Below are 20,368 nucleotides of genomic sequence, written 5' to 3'. Positions count from 1 at the left end.
CCGCGGAGCGGCTGGGCCCGTGAGCCATGGCCGCTGAGCCTGCACGTCCGGAGCCTGTGCTCCGCAACGGGAGAGGCCACAACAGTGAGAGGCCCGCATACCGCAAAAAAAAAAAAAAAAAAAAACCTCTAGCTATAGGAAAATGGTTGCATAATTTATAGCTTACAAGCAAAGACTAACAAATTATGACTATGGTGAGTTTAGGGAATGATTATGATAATATTTATGCTAAGTAAAAGAGAAGAATACAAAATTTTGTCAGGAATCTTGAATGTATCCATACACAAGTATGTACATATGCATATATTCAAAGAAATACAAAGTTGAAATAGAGTTAAGGAGATAACTACATGTGCTAGTTTCTGATTTTTTTAAATGACTTGCATTTATAGTGATGAAAATGAACAGAGGTGGCAAGTGTAAAGGGCAGATTTGCATACTTAATTGTGAAATTAGGATTGTTGTAAATCATGTCCATATTAAAAAATTAAAATGAACTGAGAAAATTTAATCTGAAGGAGATGAGTATTTTATAGAAAATACGATAACCTGATAGACATTTTCAAACTTTTAAAAAACTAACATAGGGAAAAGGGACTAAATTGGCTAATAGAAGAAAAAAACTAAAGACCAGAATTAAAACCAAAGTTGCTGGGAGTCAGTATTAAGACATTAGTAACATGGTAATGCTTAGTGTAATGTAAAGCTTTTAAATAAAATCAGTTTTTTAAAAATGGAATGGACAGAAGTATTAGGTACTCAGTGAATGGGAGTATTCAGTAGTCTTTGTATTACCCTTGTATAGAATGTTTTTGAAGAGATTCTTGCATTGCATTTGCTGGAAGTTAGGCTCAAAATATCTAAACTCTTCTAATCCTTTGATTCTAATAGCACCTGCCCTTAATTTTAAACAAAAGATCTCTGGGGCTGTACAGTGACTTATAGATTGTACGAGCAGAATTAGTCACATACAGGAAGTTGGGCATCACAAAAATTAGTGAAGAATTCTAAAACTGAAAGGAAGGTTAGAGATCATTTCAGCTACTCCCATAATTTTACAATGGATGAAACTGAGGTTCAAAGATGTTAAATTTACTCTAATTAAGTCAACAGTTGTTATCCTTATTTATCTAGCAGCTGCTCAAGGCAATTTTAAAACATCTGGCAATTGAGACAGACTATTCAATGGAGATCTTTACTAGCAATTCTTATAGTCCTTAATTTCTATCCCTATGTTAGTTTAAAACATCAGAAAACAAAGGACTCAACCTAGTATTTCAGCATTCCACAGACGTGCTTTCATGGATTCAAGAATCTGATGATGAGTTTCCTCTCTATGTGTAGGCTCCATGCTGGGTATGGTGGACACAGTGGTAAATACTGCAGTCACAATCCTTATCTTCATGTGATATGGAATCTAGGCAAATGGCCAGGAATATAGATGTAGAAAGTGTAAGTGTGATGAGTATTATCTAGTCAAATTATTTGGCACTACAGTGTATGTAGCAAAGGCATGCACCCTATCTAGGATTGGAAGTGAGGAAGAAGCAGAAAACATTAGAGAGACAAAACTCAAGAGCAAAGATTCAGCAACAAGGTGGGCAAATGGTATATCTGACATATTTAAGGTTTACACAGTCTTAAAAATTTTAGAGGGGAAAATCTGTGTAGGAATTATGCATTTAAATGTATCTATTCTGTGATTGCCAAACTTTGATTACCTATTTTCTTAATTCACTCCTTTATAAATTCTATGAACTCAGGTTATGTCTGCCATGCTCTTTGGCAATATGCCCATGTTCCTAGGATAGTGTCTAACATATACTGGGCTCTTAATGAATGAGTAAATACACAGTAAGTAGTGAGTATGATTTTCTGCTGACAGGTATGTAACAGATTCACTTTAAAAATTTTTTCTTTAATTGAACTTAATTTTTATTTCAAGTGCCCATAGTGGTGGACGTTCTCACATAAGCCATTGTGTGGTCCTCACATTCGTCAAGGTTTGCCTTAGACCATTGAGTCATCTGCACATACGTGTTGCTGATAGAAAAATCCATGTACCTGTTTAACAGGGCCCTTTAGATCCAGTGGCTTATTGCTGCTTCAGTCATGGGTTGGACATGTGCATTCATTCCTTGGTCTCATTTGCCATTATGGTTTATGCAGCATTCACAATCTGTGATCTCACCACTGTATCTGTGGTTCTGCCCAATAATCATGTCACAGTTTTACTCTACCCATGACTCATGGGTCTCTTTATTCCCATTCCATGAGACAGCTTATCTGACTATATATTCCTGTACTAATTTCTCACTCTATTTTGGGATAGGTAAGTTTGAGGGAAGAAAACCTAGTTAAGACTTTTGCTTCTTATTCCTTTTGCTTTTAGGATAAGAGTTAGGTTAAATATATCTCAATTATACCTTGAGATGGATATCATTAATATGTGTTGTAAGAATACTGTATACCTGTAGGTGTAGCTAAAAACACTCATTTTAAAAAAATTCAGTTGGGTTTTGACACTCTCAGAGGAAAGACTGAATCTTTCCTATCTGACAGAGGGGCACTCATTTCAAACTTACTCATTTAAGGCAACTTGATAGATCGGTCAGAAAGATCCATGGTATTTGTGCACCTTAAGAAAGTAGCAAACAAATTTTCCTTCAGCACATATTTAAACAAAACCTCTATTAGAAACAACCTCTGAGATATTAACATCTAGAAGATAGATTCACAGCTAGCAAATAACTACACTGAGTACCAGTGGTTTTTCAAATGTAACTTTAATGCTGAGTGTAACTTCACATACATTACTGAGACAGGAGAAAACTGATATGTCATCAAATTCTAGGTTCTCTGTTATTGCTCTTTATTCATCATTTAGAAGATACTATACAACACTAGAAGAAGGAGATGTATCATTAATAATGCAAATATAACTATAAAAGTAGAGAGTAGGAATGATTAAGATCTTTGATTTGCTGAATTGTGAGCTTTGGATGTTTAAGTGGTGGAGAATCTCCTTATTTTTTACATGATGGGTACTCAGCATATGGAGTAGGAAGAAAATGTTTCAGGAAAATATATATTTAAGTTATTTCTACAGCTTCACTAGAGCAAGTATCAAATAATTTCATTACCCTCTGTAAAGTTGCTTGACTGGAGTTCTTCCAGAATAACATTTGCACATCATTAAGTACTAAGTAATCAGCTGTGAGTTCCTTAAATTTTGTCACACGCTTTAGCTATGCTTGGGAGACCAGGAGGCAGAGTTTAGTATACCTACTAACAGAAAACGTGGGAGGACTAGAAGGAGAACTCGTATGTGAAAGAATATGGAACCAGTCATATGGTTGAACCATTATTTTCCACAAGAGCAAAATGAAATGGTTATGTTTAAAAGGTCAATTTCGGGCTTCCCTGGTGGCGTAGTGGTTGAGAGTCCACCTGCCAATGCAGGGGACACGGGTTCGTGCCCTGGTCCAGGAAGATCCCACATGCTGCAGAGCAGCTGGGCCCGTGAGCCATGGCCGCCGAGCCTGCGCGTCCGGAGCCTGTGCTCTGCAATGGGAGAGGCCACAGCAGTGAGAGGCCCGCGTACCGCAAAAAAAAAAAAAAAAAGCCTTAAAAGGTCAATTTCAAATCACTTCTCATGACATTCTTTGAGTTATGGCATTGTTTCTGCTATGGAGATTGGGACAACGCTCTATGTAATATTTCAAGTTTATTTTTGTAACTTTTATTATTATCCTTCCCATATAATTACCCTGTGATTACTAGCCATATGGGGTAGAGAAATGGGAACATTGAATTTGGAGAGTGGAAAAATTAAAGATATAATGGTGAGCTTCTCTGGTGGCGCAGTGGTTAAGAATCCGCCTGCCAATGCAGGGGACACGGGTTCAAGCCCTGGTCCGGGAAGATCCCACATGCCGCAGAGCAACTAAGCCCGTGCACCATAACTGCTGAGCCTGCGCTCTAGAGCCTGTGAGCCACAACTACTGAGCTTGCGTGCTACAACTACTGAAGCCCGCATACTGAGAACCCATGCTCCGCACAAGAGAAGCCACTGCAGTGAGAAGCCTGTGTACTACAACGAGGAGTGGCCCCTGCTCGCCGCAACTAGAGAAAGCCTGAGTGCAGCAACAAAGACCCAACGCAACCAGAAATTTTAAAAAAATTAAATTAAATTTAAAAAAAAGATATAGTGGCAAAATCAAAGAGTCCAGAAGTTTTTAAAGAAGGTAGGAATTCCTTCTTTATCCAAAAATATCATGAAGACCAGAAACGGTAGCTTAGTTTAGGAAATTAACAACCAGAATAAAAATATACCAAAAGAAAAAAAGAGGCAAAAGATAATGTGATAACACAGACTCATGAGTATTAGAGGGCTGGATTTAGAAAATCACCTAAGAACGTAGACAAGGTGAAAGGTAATTTTGACTAGGAAGCTTCAATATCTTTTCATTTTGGTAGACAAATTTTGGAGATATTTGCTTTAAGTTTTTGTTCTATTGTCACTATTATTAAACTAGTGTTCTGTGAGGGTTGCTAGAGAAGGTGTGGGTGATAACTCATGCCTGATCCTCATAAAGTTTTATTTCTTTTTAATTAGTAAATTTGCATCCTGGTAAATATCTTAGTCTCTAGTGAATTAGATTAGTGCCACCAGTTCTCTGTGAATACAGTCTGCTCTGGTCCATTAATGAGATAAGGCACATGTCCTGGCATGGGTAGCTCACATGGCCTCTCCTAGATGACTAGAATTTTCTGCTGGCTTCATGTTACTAGAGTAATAACTATAGAACCCTTTCACAGTGCCTGCTCCTCTTCTACAAGACTGTTATTATTCTAATTTTTTTTGCTCTCTCTTTCTCCCCCTTTCCTCCACTTTTTAGAAGTGGATGAAATCAAATGAAAGGAAAGAAATTAAAGTTAATGTGGGGAGTATATAGAAAAATAAAAGACCAAGTGCAAGTCACTTTGCTTATTTTAAAACCCAAACTCTTTGTTTCCCTTTCTATGTAAACCAGAATGATCTTGGTAAAATATCTAATTTTCTTAAGTGAAAAAATGTTGATAAAATTATGCAGAAGCAATCCCATAAAGTTAATAATACTAATATTCTATACAGTGGTACAATAGTCAATGCATTCCCTAAACATATCTAATTTGATCTGTATAGTACCCTAGGGAATATAGAAGAAAATTATTACAAATATTTTAAAGATGAAGAAGCAGTCTCAAAGAGGTAAATCTTCCCAAGAGCATCACAAAAGCCTGCTTTAGGGACCGGAATAGAATTTATAGGCTTCTGAGTCCCAGCGTGGTCCTTTTCTTCTTTCCATGCACTGCTTTCTTCTGATAATCTAGAATTCTTAATTTAAGCTGTGGACTGTGTGTTGACAATAAGGAAACAACATTTTGTCCTTTATAACAATAAGTAGTTCATGAGTTAATTTTAGGTAAGGCTTTATAGAACACTATCTGGAAAAACCAACCAACAATGGCCAGAGAAACTAACCTACAGATGGACCACATGTGTGATGGTAATGACTCCAGGTCAAACATCTGCTTTCAGGCAGATTCATAAACACCATCTGTGGAATTGCTTTTTGAATTGCAAGGATAAGATTACAATGTGTATATGCAGTGTAAAGTAATATATGTTTATCTAAAGTCAGAAACTATATTTTAAATCATATTGTGGTGCTATTAGTTCCTGTGGATTTTTTAGGGGCAGAGATATTAGTTGGTATCCATGAAGTGTTTTTAATGTAAGAGTTTATTTACATTAGGTCCATATTCCACTCTAATGAGCATAATATTACATATTTACTGCTAAGAATTGAAATAAAAAGAAAACTGTAATAATGTAACACTAACCGATAAAGTAAATTTTGTTTGCAGATTCCCAGGCACCAACTCAGAATTGCCTTTCATTCTCTAAGTTTATTTTTCTGAATTGTGTGTTTACTTTTCTGACAACTCTACCAACTGGTTTCAGTAGCATGCTCTCAAAGAAATGTTTCTTTGTAATTAATAGTATATTTTTAATATAGCACATTTGCTTAGTATATCAGAAGTAAACATGAGTAGACGATGCCTCTTGAAAAGCAAACTGCTCTGACTCCAGAGCATATTTAGATTAAACTTTACCTATGTGTTAGAAGAGATTAGGAATCTGACTAGTGGAAAAGAGGGCAAAAACAATGAATTAAAATAAGAGCTAAGATATTATGGACAAGAGAAGCACCCATACCCACAAAATGAAATTTTTTCTGAATGTTCTTCCTAGATGTTTTTAGGTAAGTACATCATGGAACAGTTTTCCCTTTACTCTCTCCAATCCCTTTTACCTGCTTCAGTGATTCATTTAGGTAATTTTGGGGTAACAGCAATGATTTTCTATGCCTTCTTTGGGATTAATATACAGGTTTAGCCCAGTGTTGGGAAGGAGCATGGTTTCTAAGACCAGGCTCATCTGAACTTATCACTTTCATAGTCCTTATATTAAACAGATTCATAATAAGAAAAAAAAAGAAAAAATAAACAGTAATATATCTAGTAAGCTCCATATTTCTAAGATAGAAAAACCTTACCTGTAAGGCTGGATTTTACGTAATTGCATGTAGATATTGAGATTCCATTTCAACAATCAAATAAACCTTAATATCACAAAGCAATCCATTCCTCTTAGGTAAAAAAATCAAAAGTAAATGAGTTGAATAATGAAAACCAGAATTTAAAGGAACAAACTCTACAGTGGAGCTAAAATTTTGTCATTGTACACAGCAAATTTAATACTTCTCTATGTATATGAGAAGAGAAAGAAATATATGTGTTGTCAGGAAGTATAAAGCCTTGATTGTAGATGTTAATACGTGGAAATGTTAGCTGGTTCTTGCTTGTTGACTGAGTGGGTTATTGAAACAAAATAGAGATAGAATGACCAGTTTCAGCAATGGGTTAGTACAAAATAAGAAAATAAGTCAAAGCGGGATTAGTGTGACTCAAAATTACATTAAATATTTGAGGTTTAAAAAAAAGCAGAAGCTACAAGAATATAAACCACAGAATCCAGAGAAAACATATTTTGTCCAAAAGTAAAAGCTCCTGGATTTCCTGTGAAAATTCCAGGTAGGTCTGTGAAAGCATGGTGTCACTCATTTGACTTGATCAGAGGTTAAATGGTGATAACCAGCTAGAGAACATGGGGATGATTATTTTCATTTTCAGCCCATATTCAGGATTTTCACTCTTTCCCTGAGTTTCCTTGGGATTATTTGTATACTTGCCTGCCATCACTAATTAACAGCAGGCAATAATATTGCCTATTAGTAGTATTACTACTATTTAGTGGTAGAAAAACGTCTTGTTTACCTTTGTATTTTCTGTTTTATACCAACATACAAACTACACATGGTTATTCACCCACATGGCTTAGAGTAATGTTTTATCTAAGAAAGTGCCTAATATATATTTGATAAATGAATGAAAGAATAAAATAATAGACATTAAATATTTAATAATTTTGAAATAAGTATGTAAAAATACATTTTATAATTCTAATACTACTGAAATATTTTAACACATCTCCATACTAGCATATGTTATAAAAACCAAATGAGTAATGTAAAAATAAAGGCTAATTTTATTTTTGCCATGTGCCATTTTTTCTTCGAGTGTTTTATAATCATTAATCCTTTTAATATTCATTACACCCATATTAGGCAGAAACTACTGCCATCTCCATTTTACAAATAAATAAACTAGGACACAGAGAATTTTGTAATTTTCCAGGGTCACAAAACTAGGAAGCTTGCATTTGTTGACATTGTTAGGTTCCAGAGCTCAAGACTTAAAAATTATGGTAGACTAAAATTAAGTTATGATAAACTTCATAAAGGTAGCAATAAAATCTTCTGCTTTTTTTAAAAAAATTGGCACTTAGTGCAGTCTTGAATATATATTAAAATGACCTATTTAGTAAAGGAAGTTATTAGAAAAATTAAAAAGATTAATATTAAAAACCCTTTTTAATTGAAGTATATGTCAGGAAGTAGTAAGCAGGAAGAGCATGATCTGAAAAACAGTTCAGGGCTTCCCTGGTGGCACAGTGGTTTGAGAATCTGCCTGCTAATGCACGGGACACGGGTTTGAGCCCTGGTCTGGGAAGATCCCACATGCCGCGGAGCAACTAGGCCCATGAGCCACAACTAGAGAAAGCCCTCGCACAGAAACGAAGACCCAACACAGCCAAAAATAAATAAATAATTAAAAAAAAAAACAAAGTAACAAATGTTCAAGTACAATTAGTGTCTTTAAAAAAAAAAACAACAGTTCATTTCTGTAATAACTACCCAAAATTAAGCTCCTCTTAAAGCAATATTGCACATACCTACAAAAAAAAATAAAGAGAAACAGTATGTGAAAATCCAAAGCCACAAGAGCAATAACATTAAGTGATCCTTCCTATTTCTTTCAAAGCATGTCGCATTGTAAAACCGTGGAATAGTTTTAAAAATGAAATTGTAACTAAGTTATATGTTTGATTAATAAAAAATGGTCAAGTGAATTATTTCAATGTGAGTTGCTTTGAAATGTTTCAGGGAAAATGATATCAAAGCAACACTAATTTAGAAGTGCTAATATAGAGGGTACATTTAGCATTTTAATTTATAATATATATTTTACAGTAAAAATAATTCAAGCATATGAAGTAACCATGTGCAATTCTTATCTATGTGGTGATGACAAGTAATAGTTACTTCTCCTCATATAATTCTTAGGTCATTTAATTATTTGTAAATGTGTTATATTTTGAAATTTTTATTCTGCTAATTCCAGTACTGTACCATTCTTTGGTTTGTTTCTGCTGAATGTTATTTTGTTCGATTACGAGCTACATTTTTCTACTTCTTTGTACATCTAGCTTAAAAAAATACCATAAGTTTTATGGCTAATATACTTACTATCCATAATAAATATTATGGGTCTACATTATGTTGTCTTTTAAAAAACATTATTAAGTTTTGGTCTGCCAAACAAATGACTAAATTTAGATTCTTTCAGGTTTTGTTTTGTTTTCAGGGTGTTTCTATTTTTGTTTTCTCCTTATTTCTAGGGAATCACCTTATGTTATGACTGGTTCTTATTTTTAAGTCTTGGCCTTCCTTGGGTCTAATTTCCTGAAGGTCTCAGTGGTCTCTTCACTGTTGTTGAACTTAAACTCTTAACAATTTCATGGTCTCTGATCTGTTGGTACATTTCTTAGTCCCTCATTAACCATACTCTGTGAAGCTTTGTGGACTCTTGCCCTGCACATGTGAATCCTAGGCCTTGACCAATTTCCCAGGGAAATCCCCACACAGACATTTGGCACTCCCTTCTCAAACCACCTTGCTTTTCCAGCATCTCTCTCCTTTTCAGTAGTCCGTTCACAATTCTAACCATACCCTCAAATCCATATTCCAATCTCTGGCTTTTCAGTTCATCAAGTGCCAGGTGCTCTGCTAGGACTCAAACTCCATGTGCTAAAGAAAGTTCTGGCAAAAGGTCTTACCTCATATGTTTTTCTTCCTTCAAGGATTGTAGTCTTTCACATCTTGTCATTCAGTGCCTGAAAACATTGCCACATATATTTTGTTCACTTTTATAATTGTTTATGGTGGGAGGGCAAGTCTGGTAACGTTTACACTTTTTTTTTTTTTTTTTTGCGGTACGCGGGCCTCTCGCTGCCGTGGCCTCTCCTGTTGCGGAGCACAGTTTCCGGACGCGCAGGCTCAGCGGCCATGGCTCACGGGCCCAGCCGCTCTGCGGCATGTGGGATCTTCCCGACCAGGGCACGAACCCGTGTCCCCTGCATCGGCAGGCGGACTCTCAACCACTGCGCCACCAGGGAGGCCCACGTTTACACTTTTATGTTCTTAATTTTTTTGAAACTTGCTCAGTCTTTGAAATTAAAAAAAAAAAGTATGTGTTTATTGTCACAATTGAAAAAATACAGAGTTGTTAGAACTCTTGCTATCATCTCCCATTAATTCACTGCTGTTCGAGCTCACCAATGTTAATGTCATGGTATAAAACTTTCCTTACTATATCTCATTGCCCTTGTAGACATAAAAACAATTAGATAAGAATTTATTTTATTTTTTTCATATGTAAGCTTAAGGAACATATAAGTTAGTAGGTATTTTTTTTTTATCACCAATCAGTATATATGTGCATCACTCTTGGTTAGTAATGATAGATCCATTTATCAATAATTCTATGAGCAAATCATAATTAATTCAGCTATTTCCTTGTGGATAGGAATTTTAGGTTATTGTCACTACAAAATATATTCAGTAAACATCTTGTTCTTGTTACCTTTTCTCTGTATACTAGATTCCTTCATGGGATTGCTGCGTCAAAGGCTAAAACACATTTTAATATACTTTGAGGTTACTTTCTGAAAACATCTAAGCAATTGTCTTCCACCAGCAGTGTATGAGAATGCTAGTTTCCCTGCCTCCTTGGCAAGCTACATTTGGAAGTTGAATATGTCTCTTTCCTATCAAATTTCTTTTGACAACTACAGAAAACTACTGAGCTTGACTGAGGTAGAATAAAAAGCTGTTTTGAGTATGGTAAATTGTTAAAAGTAAGATACATGTATATAAAATCCCAGAGATGAATGAGAACATTTGAAAAGTTACATAGACTAGTCAATAGAGACTGAAATCATAAAAACATGTAATATAGAAAACGAAAGTGAACATAATAAGATTTATAAAGGCTTTCTTTTTTGTTCTGCATGTGCTTGCATTATCCTATTTAATGTTGGAAATGTAATTTTAGTGTGAAATTTATTAGCATATTTACTTGAGAGCAAACAACTTTCAGAAAAGAAGATTTGCAGTCATGAGTTAATGACCCAAAGTCTGACTGAAATTATTTTACCTTCAGTTGAATGTCCATTTAGAAGATAATGATTTTTCCCAAGGTCAGTAGCAATTAATTTGAAGGCCCTTCCATTTTGATTAGCAGTTTCACTGACATCATTAATAACAAATGGTCCATGAGCCTGAGAAAGGTTAAATCTACAAATCTGTTAAGTTCTGAGGAACAACTTGAGTCTGTTTTATTAATGTTTAGCTTTCCTTTGTCTTTCTATATAAGACAAAAATATTAAATAGAAACTTTTGAAAGCAACGTTGACCACTTCTTTGGTTTAATTTTGAAGCTGATCAGTCAAACCATGTCAGAGTTTTGCCTTTTCCTTGAAGCTCAAAACAGAGGTCATTAAATTTTGTTGTTGAAATCACAAGCAAAGACAATCTGTTAACAAGTGCAGATCAGTGAACTTCTCACACACCTCTCTAAAACCATAACAATGATATTGTATTAAGAGCATCTGATTTATCCTATGGTTCTGTATACCATAGCATGTTTGAAAGATTGAAGAATGTTTTCATACTATAGTAGTCTAAACTATCTGATTCATGGAATTTCCTCTTAGTTTCTTATCATGTTTAAATCACCTTGTTAACATAGAATTCTGCAATTTTACTTAAGCTGCAGATACTCAGAAATTTGTTATTTCAGTCTAATATGACTGAAAAACTATATAATCTACTCTGTATTTTAGACTAGAGATATATCTTAAGATTTTGCTTTAAAGAATAACAATTGGTTAATTATTTGTGCTACCCACATCATATACAAAACAACAAAATTAGTGTGATGATATCTTTATTAAGCCATCCATTCACCATAGAATTTCCAAGCCATTCCTACAAATTTTTCAAACCAAGTTGTATCCTAGGGCTTAAAAAGTGGAATTATGATATTGTAGTTTATTTTGGTAGAAAGAATTATTGAATATAAAAGTTTGAAGATAATGAGGCAAAGAGACAATAATGGTCCTGGGAAATGTTTTCTTGATTAGAAAGTGGATGATGCAGAAGATCAGAAGTTTTGCTTTTTTTATACACTGTACTCAGAACAAAAATCATGTCCCTTGTAGATTCTCCATAAATGTGTGATGTTGATGCCAGTACAATACTAAAATCACTAAACATGTATTAACAATTTACTAGGGGTTTGGGTCAGGGAGCTACTATCAATATACAAAATAACCTACATCTTCTTCCCCATTATACATGCCACAGACACAACTTACTGTATGCAAACACATGGCAGTAGACAGTTAAGATTAAAAGTAAATATAAAAGGAAACGTAGATACAGTGGAAAACAAAATAAACTTTCCTATCAACTAGAACTTGAAAGAACCCCACAGGAATAGTAAGGAGCAGAAGGCTCACTTTATTCTGGTTTCTGCTGAAGTGTAAGCCACTCAAAGACTTTTAAAGTTGCCATTTCTATAGTGTAACACAATGCTCTATAACCATTTAGCTTCATAACTTTTATTACTAATTTATGTTCATTATGTAGATTTTATGTATATGCTTTTGAGGGCGGGGATTTTTATTGTCACTGTACTTCCATAATTTGTGTGAGTGTCTCATTCATAGTACATGCTGAATAAAGATTTGTTTATGGGAGAAGATAGCAATATACAGCAGTCAAAGAATTCATATCCATATTGTATAAATAGCTTCTCCAAATCATTAAAAGATAAAACAAACTATTTAAAAATGAAGGAGTAGATACAGGCAGAAAATTAATAAAACAGGGACACTAAATGCCCCGTAAACGAAGGTGACTATATGCAGCCTCATTTAACATAAGAGAACTGAAGATTAAAGTGACATCCAAAAAATTATTTCACCCCCATCAGATTAGAAAAGTTTAAAAATACTAAATATTTGGAATAATAGTAGGGGAATAGAAACCCTCAAACAAACCCTCAAACCCTCAAAAAATTATTTCACCCCCATCAGATTAGAAAAGTTTAAAAATACTAAATATTTGGAATAATAGTAGGGGAATAGAAACCCTCAAACTGTTTAGAAAATATATTTTATTCCAAAATCTTTGGAGAGCAATTTGGTTCTATCTAAAAAACATATACAAACTCTAAGGTCCAGTAATTTCACTTTTAATTTGTAGAAAAAAAAAGTCTTGCACATATGAATAAAGAGACAAAGATGAATAGAGTAGACTGACATAATGTATAAAAATTTGTAAGTTCTGTGGATGTGTGGACCCGGTGGGGAAGAGGAGGGTGGGATGAATTGGGAGATGAGGTTTGATATAAATACTACCATGTATAAAATAGATAGCTAGTGGGAATCTGCTGTATATCACAGGGAGCTCAGCTCGGTGCTCTGTAATGACCTAGATGGGTGGGATGGGGGCAGGGGGGTCTAAGAGGGAGGGGATTTGTATATACATATAGCTTATTCACGTCATTGTACAGCAGAAACTAACACAACATTGTAAAGCAATTATATTCCAATTAAAAAAATACATGTATGTTCTGAAAACAACTAGGTGAAAAAAGCAAACTGCAAAATTACATATGTGTGTGTGTGTGTGTGTGTGTATGTGTGTATATATGTGAATATGACAGTACTTTAAGTTAAAAATAAAATGCTCAATATCATTTAGTATGTACATAAGTGGTTACAGCCCAAATTAATGGGATTGTTTCCTTGGGATGAGCAAGAGTTAGGTGTGTACCTGGGAGAGGAATTTAGATTAAACTACGTATATAATGATTCTTTATCCTTTATTTAAAAAAAAATCACAAGATTTGGTTGGTGGATAACCAGATGTTTGTCACATTATTCTCTGGATTTTTCTCTATTTTTTAAGAAACATAATTTATTGTATTTATACGTTATATGTATTTTGCTAGTTACAATGTATGCGATGTTGTGTAATTCCTAATTTGGATAAAACTCTCTACAGAGCCAATGCCAAAAAGAGAGAAAAGAGATACACAAAATCTACGTTATTGCAGTGAGGTTTGAAAAAATTAGTTTGTTCATGCTTATATCGTAACTCAAAACCAGAATGAGTGATCTTAAAACAGATGTTCTCACTCTGACATAAATCACAGCAAGATCTTTTTTGACCAACCTTCTAGAGTAATGGAAATAAAAACAAAAATAAACAAATGGGACCTAATGAAACTTAAAAGCTTTTGCACAGCAAAGGGAACTATAAACAAGACGAAAAGGCAACTCTTAGAGTGGGAGAAAATATTTGCAAACAAATCAACAGACAAAGGATTAATCTCCAAAGTATATAAACAGCTCATACAGGTCAATATTAAAAAACAAACAACCCAATCAAAAAATGGACAGAAGGCCTAAATAAACATTTCTCCAAAGAAGACATACGGATGGCCAAGAGGCACATGAAAAGCTGCTCAGCATCACTAATTATTAGAGAAATGCAAATCAAAACTGCAATTAGGTATCACCTCACACCAGTTAGAATGGGCATCATCAGAAAATCTACAAATAACAAATGTTGGAGAGGGTGTGGAGAAAAGGGAACCCTCTTGCACTGTTGATGGGAATGTAAATTGATACAGACACTATGGAGAACAGTATGGAGGTTCCTTAAAAACTAAAAATAGAATTAACATATGACCTAGAAATCCCACGACTGGGCATATACCCCGAGAAAACCATAATTCAAAAAGACACATGCACCCCAATGTTCATTGCAGCACTGTTTACAGTAGCCAGGTCATGGAAGCAACCTAAATGCCCATCGCTAGATGAATGGAAAAAGATGTGGTACATATATACAATGGAATATTACTCAGCCATAAAAAGGAATGAAATCGGATCATCTGTAAAGACATGGACGGACCTAGAGACTGTCATACAGAGTGAAGTAAGTCAGAAAGAGAAAAACAAATATCGTATATTAACGCATATATATGGAATCTAGAAAAATGGTATAGATGAACTGGTTTGCAAGGCAGAAATAGAGACACAGATATAGAGAACAAACGTATGGACACCAAGGGGGGAAAGCGAAGGGGTGGGTGGTGGTGGTGGTGGTATGAATTGGGAGATTGGGATTGACATATATACGCTAATAGGTATAAAGTAGATAACTAATAAGAACCTGCTGTATAAAAAAATAAAATAAAATTCAAAGCAGATGTTCTCAATCAATAAAAATTTTACTTGGTTAATCACGGAACTGGTTGCCATCACCTCACCTCTGCATCCTGAGTGGACTGTTTTTTCCAGTCTTCTGTCATCTCAGACATCTGCTCTGCAAAATCCCCATTGCTGTTGAATGATTCACAGTTATGGAAAACAAAATTAGATTGCACATGGACCGACCATACAATCATTGATTCCAGTACGAACACTCCGGTGACATATTGAAATAACTCTAAATAAAGGGTTTAGCTTAACTAGTTAAACTGCCAATCAGGCAACTAGTCAGTTTCTTAAGTTTTTATATGCTTATTTGTTGATTTCTTTGTTTTTTAACCTAAAATCTTGGAAACTATCTTTCATTTACTCAAAGAAGTTTTCTCTTTCTAAGGCTTTTTTATTATAAAGTCATTGTATGTTATCTCCAGGGGTGCAACACTGACATCACAAGTTTCTACTTGAAGTCAGTCTTCAGATCATGGTCAAAGAAAATGATTGTATTGAATCTAAATGTGTAAAGAATAACTTTTTATTTGATCATAAATTAAAGACATATTTAGATTATATATGATAACTTAAACATTGCAATCTGGACAGTAAAAAATAACACAAAAGACAAGACATATTTACATGAAAAAAAAATTTTTGCTATTGTTGTCTTACAGGGCAAAGGAACAATAATAAGAGTTCACTTTGATCTGCTGATCAAAGCCAAAGATCACGTTGGTGTGGTATGCCCATCATTTCCAATTTTCCGTGAATCGAGGTGCAAATTAAACTGTTTCATGCTGCCATGACATCCAAATTTAGGGTCTTCTCAAGGATTTCTCATACCATGCCTACAGCTGATTCATGGATGAGTTTGACATAACTCCAGAATACCTGGTATTTTTTAAGTCTTTTGAGGGAAAATGCATGTTAAGTCCCACATTCTAAAAAGCAGAGGTAAAAGTTTAGATTCCGTTTGTAAAGCATTCTACGGATTAAAAGTCTGCAGGTTGTACTAAAGTCTGTAGTTAACAAATGTATTGAGAAATTTTTAATAGTCTCTTTCCAAGTTAGGTTTGTCTAGTTTGATTTAGATCAGTAACTGATATACTGTGAAGGAAAACTGTAGTTCAATGTGTGTCTACTGTTTCGTCCATGGCAAAAGTAAAGTAATTCACAGAATTTATTTGGGCAATAAGATATCAATAGAAATAACAGAAGATTGGAAGGGATGGGTAATTTACAAATTTTAACTATATTTCTTCTATATCTTCTATTAGTGTTTTTGTTTGCTACTGAACAGGTATTAGTATACATTTTCCTCTTTGTGGCAGTAGATTATCTTACTGTCTTCTGATGACAGTTGATTTTTTTTTTTCTGAAGGCAAATTTTATTTCTTTTGAATTATACTCTTGCCATTCCCTTCTTTAGATAAGTCATGCTACCTGGGGCACTTGAGTCAGGACCGAAAACAATAACCATAATTACTCAAATTTTATAGTCTCACTATTATTTATTTTTACTTTTTTTTTAAACATCTTTATTGGAGTATAATTGCCTTACAATGGTGTGTCTGTTTCTGCTTTATAACGAAGTAAATCAGCTATACATATACATATATCCCCATATCTCCTCCCTCTTGCGTCTCCTTCCCACACTCCCTATTGCACCCCTCTAGGTGATCACGAAGCACTGAGCTGATCTCCCTGTGCTATGCGGCTGCTTCCCACTAGCTATCTGTTTTACATTTGGTAGTGTATATATGTCCATGCTGCTCTCTTCGTCCCAGCTTACCCTTCCCACTCACTGTGTCCTCAAGTCCATTCTCTATGTCTGCGTCTTTATTCCTGTCCTGACCCTAAGTTCTTCAGAACCATTTTTTTTTTTAGATTGCATATATATGTATTATCATACAGTATTTGTTTTTCTCTTTCTGACTTACTTCACTCTATATCACAGACTCTAGGTCCATCCACCTCACTACAAATAACTCAGTTCCATTTCTTCTTATGGCTAAGTAATATTCCACTGTATATATGTGCCACATCTTCTTTATCCATTCATTTGTTGATGGACACTTAGGTTGTTTCCATGTCCTGGCTATTGTAAATAGCACTGCAATGAACATTGTGGTGCATGACTCTTTTTGAATTATGTATTTTTTAGGGTACATGCCCAGTAGTGGGATTGCTGGGTGCTATGGTAGTTCTATTTTTAATTCTTTAAGGAACCTCCATACTGTTCTCCATAGTGGCTGTAACAATTTACATTCCCACCAAGAGTGCAAGAGGGTTCCCTTTTCTCCACACCCTCTTCAGCATTTATTGTTTACAGATTTTTTTCATGATGGCCGTTCTGACTGGTGTGAGGTGATACCTCATTGTATTTTTTTATTTTTTATTTTTATTTTTTGCAGTACGCGGGCCTCTCACTGTTGCGGCCTCTCCTGTTGTGGAGCACAGGCTCCGGATGCACAGGCTCAGCGGCCATGGCTCATGGGCCCAGCCACTCTGTGGCATGTGGGATCTTCCCAGACCAGGGCACGAACCCGTGTCCCCTGCATCAGCAGGCAGACTCTCAACCACTGTGCCACCAGGGAAGTCCTCACTGTAGTTTTGATTTGCATTTCTCTAATGATTAGTGATGTTGAGCATCCTTTCATGTGTTTGTTGGCAATCTGTATATCTTCTTTGATATACAAAGAAATGTCTATTTAGGTCTTCTGCCCACGTTTGGATTGGGTTGTTCGTTTGTTTTTGTTATTGAGCTGCATGAGCTGCTTGTAAATTTTGCAGATTAATCCTTTGTCAGTTGCTTCATTTTCAAATATTTTCTCCCATTCTGAGGGTTGTCTTTTCATCTTGCTTATGTTTTCCTTTGCTGTGCAAAAGCTTTTAAGTTTCATTAGATCCCATTTGTTTATTTTTGTTTTTATTTCCATTTCTCTAGGAGGTGGGTCCAAAAGGATCTTGCTGTGATTTATGTCATAGAGTGTTCTGCCTGTGTTTTCCTGTAAGAGTTTTATAGTGTCTGGCCTTACATTTAGGTCTTTAATCCATTTTGAGTTTATTTTTGTGTATGGTGTCAGGGAGTGTTCTAAGTTCATTCTTCTACATGAAGCTTTCCAGTTTTCCCAGCACTACTTATTAAAGAGGCTGTCTTTTCTCTGTTGTATATTCTTGCCTCCTTTATGAAAAATAAGGTAACCATATGTGTGGGAGTTTATCTCTGAGCTTTCTGTCCTGTTCCATGGATCTGTATTACTGTTTTTGAGCTAGTATCACACTGTCTTGATTACTGTAGCTTTGTAGTATAGTCTAAAGTCCAGGAGCCTGATTCCTCCAGCTGCGTTTTTCTTTCTTCAGATTGCTTTGGCTATTCGGGGTCTTTTGTGTTTCCATACATATTGTGAAATTTTTTGCTCTAGTTTTGCAAAAAGTGCCATTGGTAGTTTGATAGGGACTGCATTGAATCTTTAGATTGCTTTGGGTAGTATATTCATTTTCACCGTGTTGATTCTTCCAATCAAAAAACATGGTCTATCTCTCCATCTGTTTGTATCATCTTTAATTTCTTTCATCAGTGTCTTATAGTTTTCTGCATACAGTTCTTTTGTTTCCTTAGGTAGGTTTATTCCTAGGTATTCTGTTCTTTATGTTGCAGTGATAAATGGGAGTGTTTCCTTAATTTCTCTTTCAGATTTTTCATCATTAGTGTATAGGAATGCAAGAGATTTCTGTGCATAAATTTTGTGTCCTGCTACTTTACCAAATTCATTGATTAGCTCTAGTAGTTTTCTGATAGCATCTTTAGGATTCTCTATGTATAGTAACATGTCATCTGCAAACAATGACAGTTTTCCTCCTTTCCATTTTGGATCCCTTTTATTTCTTTTTCTTCTCTGATTGCTGTGGCTAAAATTTCCAAAACTATGTTGAATCGTAATTGTGAGAGTGGACAACCTTGTCTTGTTCCTCATCTTAGAGAAAATGGTTTCAGTTTTTCACCATTGAGAATGATGTTGGCTGTGGTTTTGTCATATATGGTCTTTATTATATTGAGGTAAGTTTCCTCTATGCCTACTTTCTGGAGGATTTTTATCATAAATGGGTGTTGAATTTTGTCAAAAGCTTTTTCTGCATCTATTGAGATGATCATATGTTTTTTATTGTTCAGTTTGTTAATATGGTGTATCACATTGACTGATTTGCGTATATTGAGGAATCCTCGCCTTCCTGGGATAAAACCCTCTTGATCATGGTGTATGGTCCTTTCAGTGTGCTGTTGGATTCTGTTTGCTAATATTTTGTTGAGGATTTTTGCATCTATGTTCATCAGTGATACTGGCCTGTGGTTTTCTTTCTTTGTGACATCTTTGTCTGCTTTTGGTATCAGGGCGATGGTGGACTCATAGAATGAGTTTGGGAGTGTTCCTCCCTCTGCTATATTTTGGAAGAGTTTGCGAAGGATAGGTGTTAGCTCGTCTCTAAATGTTTGATAAAATTTGGCTGTGAAGCCATCTGTTCTGGGCTTTTGTTTGTTGGAAGATTTTTAATCACCATCTCAATTTCAGTGCTTGTCTTTGGTCCATTTATATTTTCCGTTTCTCCCTGGTTCAGTCTCAGGAGACTGTGCTTTTCTAAGAGTTTGTCCATTTCTTCCAAGTTGTCCATTTTATTGGCATAGAGTTGCTTGTAGTAATTGCTCATGGTCCTTTGTATTTCGGCAGTGTCAGTTGTTTCTTCTCCTTTTTCATTTCTAATTCTATTGATTTGAGTCTTCTCCCTTTTCTTCTTGATGAGTCTGCCTAATTGTTTATCAATTTGTTCATCTTCTCAAAGAACCAGCTTTTAGTTTTATTGATCTTTGGTATTGTTTCCTTCCTTTCTTTTTCATTTATTTCTGATCTGATCTTTATGATTTCTTTCCTTCTGCTAACTTGGGGTTTTTTTTGTTCTTCTTTCTCTAATTGCTTTAGGTGTAAGTTTTGGTTGTTTATTTCAGGTGTTTCTTGTTTTTTGAGGTAGGATTGTATTGCTCTAAACTTCTGTCTTAGAAATACTTTTCCTTCATTCCATAGGTTTTGGGTCATCGTGTTTTCATTGTAATTTGTTTCTAGGTATTTTTTTATTTCCTCTTTGATTCCTTCAGTGATCTCTTGTTTATTTAGTAGTGTTTTTTTTAGCCTCCATGTGTTTGTATTTTTTACAGATATTTTTAGTGTAATTGATATGTAATCACATAGTGTTGTGTTCAGAAAAGGTACTTGATACGGTTTGAATTTTCTTAAATTTACC

General features: G+C 35.0%; 1 protein-coding gene across 3 annotated transcripts in view; it reads left to right on the top strand.

Moving 5' to 3' along the window:
• CSMD3 (CUB and Sushi multiple domains 3) overlaps positions 1 to 20,368 on the top strand; it is a 1,081,491-nt gene that overhangs the window by 181,483 nt on the left and 879,640 nt on the right. The window lies entirely within an intron of this gene.

This window comes from Tursiops truncatus, chromosome 17 (assembly GCF_011762595.2).
Source record: "Tursiops truncatus isolate mTurTru1 chromosome 17, mTurTru1.mat.Y, whole genome shotgun sequence".
Classification (NCBI taxonomy): Eukaryota; Metazoa; Chordata; class Mammalia; order Artiodactyla; family Delphinidae; genus Tursiops; species Tursiops truncatus.
Note: the sequence above shows the minus strand (reverse complement) of the source record. Positions and strands in the feature narration are given on the sequence as shown.